This window comes from Podarcis bocagei (assembly GCF_964188305.1).
Source record: "Podarcis bocagei genome assembly, chromosome: 4".
Classification (NCBI taxonomy): Eukaryota; Metazoa; Chordata; class Lepidosauria; order Squamata; family Lacertidae; genus Podarcis; species Podarcis bocagei.
This window is the reverse complement of record NC_138128.1, coordinates 74,546,894-74,553,043: the sequence shown is the minus strand read 5'-3', so window position 1 is coordinate 74,553,043 and position 6,150 is coordinate 74,546,894.

Here is a 6,150-nt window from a genome sequence, read left to right as displayed (position 1 = left end):
TCCAGTGTTAATTCATTAAGATTTCAAAAAGTCCAAGTGAGTAAAGTATTACATACATTTCACACAACTTCTTAAAAGATCTAAATTTAAGAAGTGACAGCACTTTTGTTGTGAAAACAGAGGGTGGTATTTAAGAGACAGTGTGTAGGTACATGAGCTTTACTCAAGTTAAGCAGGAACATGACCTTGGGGTTTTAGTTGGCTACTCAGTGAAGATGTTGACCCAAGTGTGTGGCAGCTGTGGAGAAAAAGGCAAATTCTGTGCTAGGGAACCTTGGGGAAAGTACTGAAAATAAAGCTGCACCTGAAATAATAGGTATAGTTCTGGTTGCTGCACCTCAGAAAGGATACCATAGACCTGGAAAAGGTTCAGGAAATGGCAACCAAAATGTTAAAGTAGGTGGAGCAACTCCCCGATGAGGAAAAGGTTGCAGCAGTTGGGCTTTCTACCAGTGCAGTAGCAAGGTCTATACACTGATTGTTACTCGGTGTACCGTCACTGCCTTCCTAAGCTCTGATCAAACCAAGTTAAGTGTGTAGAATTTAATGGTAATTTAACGCCTTGGATTTTGATTTGTAGAATGTGGGAGTTTCTCTTTATGTGCCCGGTATTTTGAAAGCTGAGAGCACCATGCAGTTAAAACATACACAGAATGGAAAAAACGGGGGCACCGCAATGCTCAAAGCTTTTGTTGGTTGTTTGTTTAAATACAAGGCTTGTTGCTTAGTTGCTACCTATTTAGTTTCATGGTTCATGAAGACCTGTTGCAACCTATGAAGAGGAAAACATAAAAAGCAGTCCGATTAGAGCACCCCTCTTTATTATTCATCCCTTTAACTGTACAGAATTAACTGTATTCGTTGGCCTAATTTCTTACCCATAACTCTATCTCAGTACTGTAGTAACGTTGGCAGCTTTTGTGATTGACCTAAATAAAAGGTCTGGTACATCTGCAGCAAACAATATGTGATTGGGGGTGGGGTGGAAGTAAGGAGTCTGTAGTCCGCAACCTTGCATAATTATTTTGCTGCCTCTGGTCCTCCTTGTTTTTCCTCGGGATTAACTTTTTTTACATGCAGTTTTAATGTCTGGCTTCTGTAAGCCTGAGCCTATGAAATGTAAATGTCTTTTAGTGAGATTTGGGTTGCTTCTTCCCTCCTTTCACTCACGTGTTTGCATATTTGTCTTCCTGTTTCCTGTGACATTTAAAAATGGGAAAGCCCCCTTTGTAGGCTGACATTTTGAATTTTAAAGGATTATACGGAGGACAGGGGAGAGAGACTTCTGACAAAGCCTTGAATGCTGCTTCACATGGACATATGTGATGATTTGTAAGTGTGAAATAACCACTGCAGATCAAACGCCACAAAGTTTGCGCATTTCCTAAAAAAAAACCCAACACACTGCAGTGAAGACTATTCACATCTTGGAGGTGTTGTGTGCTCTGTTCTTAATGTTGTATTTAATTTGCTTTGATTGTATGCTTTCATTTCAGATTTACTTTGGGTGACATCTAATGGTATTTCAGCTTGCACAGTAGAACTTCCCCTTCTTCCCCTTGTAGTCCCCCAAGGTGGGGAGAGCCTTTGAAGCAAATTTGGGGGTTGTGTGAGAGGCTTGGGGGAGGGAAGTATTGTCATGTTCATTTGCACAACACTGGATATCATGCATTGCTTTTTACTGTACATTGCCCAGAGATCTTGGTTTTATAGGGTGGCATATAAATTCTGAAAACAATGCGTTTGATGCTTATGCTATAGCAGTGCTCCAAATTAGTTGGCTCTGTTATGGAATTCATATCAGAATTGTGAATCCAGGGCTATAGCAAGGTGCATACCTGTCTTGTAGCGCGTACCTTCTTTTCCAAGATGCTGCAGCTAACTGCTTCCCCCCTTCTTGTAACAGCTGCTGCAGTTAGTGTCTTTTCACTATTATAGGTTTATTATGCTAAATTTGTTTTCTAAACTGATGGAAAACCCAGTTCGTTTTGCTTGTCCTTAAGTTGTGGTTCTATTGCACATGCAAGGAGGTACATCATATCTTCATATAAAGAAGTTACCTGTTTTGATAGAGGAAGTTTGTTTTAGGCTTGCTAGCCCACCCACCCACTCTTAGCAATCTCTGTTGAGGATAGGACTCTTAAATTATCAAATCTATTCTGATTATTATTAAATTCACAGACCAATAATAGTTGGTGCAAATAGCCTCAGTGACGAGAAGTGCTTTTACCAGCTGCACCTGATGTGATAGCTGTGATCATTCCTGAACCCAGAGAACTTGACCACAGAAGTTCAGGCGACTTAAATATTGTATTACTGTGGGGTTTCTCTTGTGCTTGGCCTGGAAACTGTAGTTAGTGCAAAACCTGCAGCACAGTTGCTGACAGGAATGGCACCTCTGCTCGCAGATCTGCACTGGTTGCAGATTTGTTACCAGGCCAAGTCCAAGTATAAAAAGACCTTAACTGGTGTTGTTACTGGTGCCACAAAATACTTGCTCAGTAATTGTAAATATTCAGTCTTTTAGTGTGGCAGCACCTACACTTTGGAACGCTCGACATCAGGTAGAACCCTTCGCTCTACTCTTTGTTTATGCAGGACTATCCAGACATGTAGATGCTGACATACTTTTAATTTTTTTTTTGGTTAATTTTAATTATTTTAAAATGCTTCATTGTTTCAGCTGTTTATTGATACTTTTTGTATTTCTTATAAACAGTTTAGAAGTTTTCCTACAACAAAGTGTATATAAATTTTATTTTAAAAATTACACAACGAAAATAATGATCATCACAGAGGAGCCAAAGAGTTCCTTACCATCTGCTTCCTAATTTGTGTTCAAAGTTTAAAATTGAACTTTTCGGGGGCATAGGAGGGTGATCCCTTAAACAAAAAGATGGTTGTGTAGGTATTCCAGGCTGTGTTCTTAATAAAAGGAAAAGTCATCTTCTAAGGCCTCCTTTATACAAATTACAATATAAAAGGACATAACCCATGGATTCTACCTTTCTAGTTCCACATTGACATTCATTAGGTGCAATTGTATTAAATCAGCCAGATAGAAAAACAGAGGGCAGACCATTAAGATGAATAAGCGTAAATGCCTCTCGTAAATTGCATTAAGAATGAAAGGAAAGAAAGGCACATACTGATGTCCCAACTTTGAAACTGAATCCAGATTACAAGAAAAAGAAAAGTCTTAAAAGGATCACTACTTACTCAATCACTACCAATAGTAGAGAGAGAGAGAGAGAGAGAAGTCTGGATTTCAGGGAGAATTGTTTGCTGCATATTCTTGTTCTGAGTGCTTTGCTATCATACATAAAGAGCAATGTGAGAGACTTCTACTTTAAATTAAAATTAGTCCCCTCTTCGCCTTTCTTTTTTTATTAACTTGACTCCTTTGAGGGACAAAGCCAAACACAGAAAAATTACTTTCTAAGAACCTGGTTAGAATAAGTATTAATTTGCAGAATTTTGCCACTTTTCTTTGATAATGAGTGTTTTGAAGTGTTGGGACCTTCCTGTGAAAGAGAGTCCTTTTGGTTTAGCAATATTTACTGGCAGTTAACATTTCAGAATTATCTTATTTTGCTTTTGGATAAGGAAAACTGGCTGGTTTATCATACTTTACACATTAGTTTTTCAATTAATTATTTTATTTGATCCAAGCATCATAAAATTATATAAAAAACACTTAAGAGTATATTCAGATTGTGTTCCATATGGCTGGGGTGAAACTTCTGGATTAAAATTAAAGGAAAGAAGTAGAGAACCGCCGGAGCATGATTTCTGTTCTCATCCTGAAGCAAAGTTCTTAACCCGAGGTACTATTTCTGGGTTAGGTATTTGTATGCATATTCACCGCTTCACATTTTGGCACCTAGTACAGTGTTTCCTGGGTGGCGCTGTGGGTTAAACCACAGAGCCTAGGACTTGCCGATCAGAAGGTTGGCGGTTTGAATCCCCGTGACGGGGTGAGCTCCTGTTGTTCGGTCCCGCCTCCTGCCAACATAGCAGTTCGAAAGCACATCAAAGTGCAAGTAGATAAATAGGTACCGCTCCGGCGGGAAGGTACACGGCGTTTCCGTGTGCTGCTCTGGTTCGCCAGAAGCGGCTTAGTCATGCTGGCCACATGACCCGGAAGCTGTACGTCGGCTCCCTTGGCCAATAAAGCGAGATGAGCGCTGCAACCTCAGAGTCGGCCACAACTGGACCTAATGGTCCAGTTTGCCTTTTACAGTGTTTCCCAAACTTGGGTCGTCATCTGTTTTTGGACTACAACTTCCATCATTCCTAGTTAACAGGAACCGTGGTCAGGGATTATGGGAATTCTAGTCCAAAAAAACAACAACAGATGGAGACCTAAGTTTGGGAAGCACTGATCTAGTGCATCTGCATGTAGGACACACCAGTAGAAGGAGTGATTTGAATAGGCTTTCTTGTCATCTGAAGAACAGAAAAGCCTACAGAATAATTATCCCATTTTCTCAGCTACACTTGAGAAGGAATTGGCTAACAGCCAGCCATATTTGCATAAAAAAGCCAAATGTGTTGCCACAAATTCAACTTCTATATTATTGGAGACCAAAGTACTAGATAGTGCAGACTTAGATTATTAAAATATTTTTTAACTAAAGGATTGAAAGACGGGAGGTGGCTTGATTGCTATGTTTCAAAAGAAGTATCATCATTGTATTTAACTATAAGAGGAAAAGAAAACCAAACACGTGTATAAAAAAATTACCTTTCTTCCGTTCTGTGCTAAGTCCTGATTAGAACAGAAATACTTGTGTTGGTTCTTTTTCTTATTTTTCCAATTGTAATACTTGGCAAGTATCATTAAATATAGGGACATACCTGACCCATATAAGCATCTATCCACAACAAATGTGGAGTGTGCCATAATTGGAAAGCCTCCCTGTTCCCTTTGTTGGAAGCTAAAATGTATCTGGATACTTTTACTGAATAGATAAGCTTAGGGCTGAGACTTCAGCTTTTTAGGAGGACATATGACCACCCACTTGACAAATGGGGCACAAACACAAGATACTGGCTCAGCGCCCAATGCTGTTTCTTTAACCCTTCAGCAGCAGTATTTATGTCAACTGCTTTATTAGCACAGTGTGCCATAGGATTGGCCTTTTCTCAGTTTAAAATCCTGTTTAGATGTAATAATGCAGCTTTACAAATAAGTTACTTCATTTCATAAAATTTATATACTGCCTGATTGTAAAAAAAAAAAGCCCTCAAAGTGGTTTGCAAAAAGAATAAAACATCTGAACAACTTCCAGCACAATCTAAACTCAGCACCATCTTATTACATCTAAATTTACAGCATTCTTCTAACTATGTCTATTCATAAGTGAGTCCTATTGAATCCACTGGTGCTTACGCCTGAGTAAGCAGGTTTAAGATTGTGGTTTTCACAGTGGGATCATTATCTCTTAACATTTTGATTCTAAGCATATTTTTGTCTTAGTAACGGCTACTGACTGCCACAGAGCTTGTTTGAAACTAGGTTGTACCCAATGCTAGTCCTACTCAGAGTAGATCCATTGAAATTAATGAACATGAGTACATAACTGACTTAGGCCCATTGGTTTGCTCTGAGTAAACCTAGTTGGATACCACCATAAGTGCATTTAGGACTGGAACATGTAAGGGCCAGTTCATTTTATGTGCAGGCAGTTGTATTTGCTACTTAAGACACTGGTGCTTGTGGTGACAGCTTACATTATGCAGTGGACATGTGCTAGGATGTTCAAGGTGGTGTACAATATATACGATAAAAACAAAAATCCTCAAAACCAATACAATTATTAACATTTTTGGATAATAAAATTTAAACAGTTGTATTAAAAGCTTGCTTCCAGAGCTCACAGTGGTGAAAGCCCCAAAAACCTTCAGTTGCCAAACTTGGAAATAAATCCTACTGAGTTTAATGGGGCTTACTCCCTAGTAAATCTGGTTAAGATTACAGTGCAATTCTATACATGTTTACTCAGAAATAAATCTCACTGCACAGTTCACTGGGATTTATTCCCATAGGACTATAGTTTTAATTAACTGTCAACCTAGGCAAAGATACCCTGCTTCTCTCCCATCCCCCAAGTGTTAACTGGGTCTGTTCTATTTGAGTTGCATTAT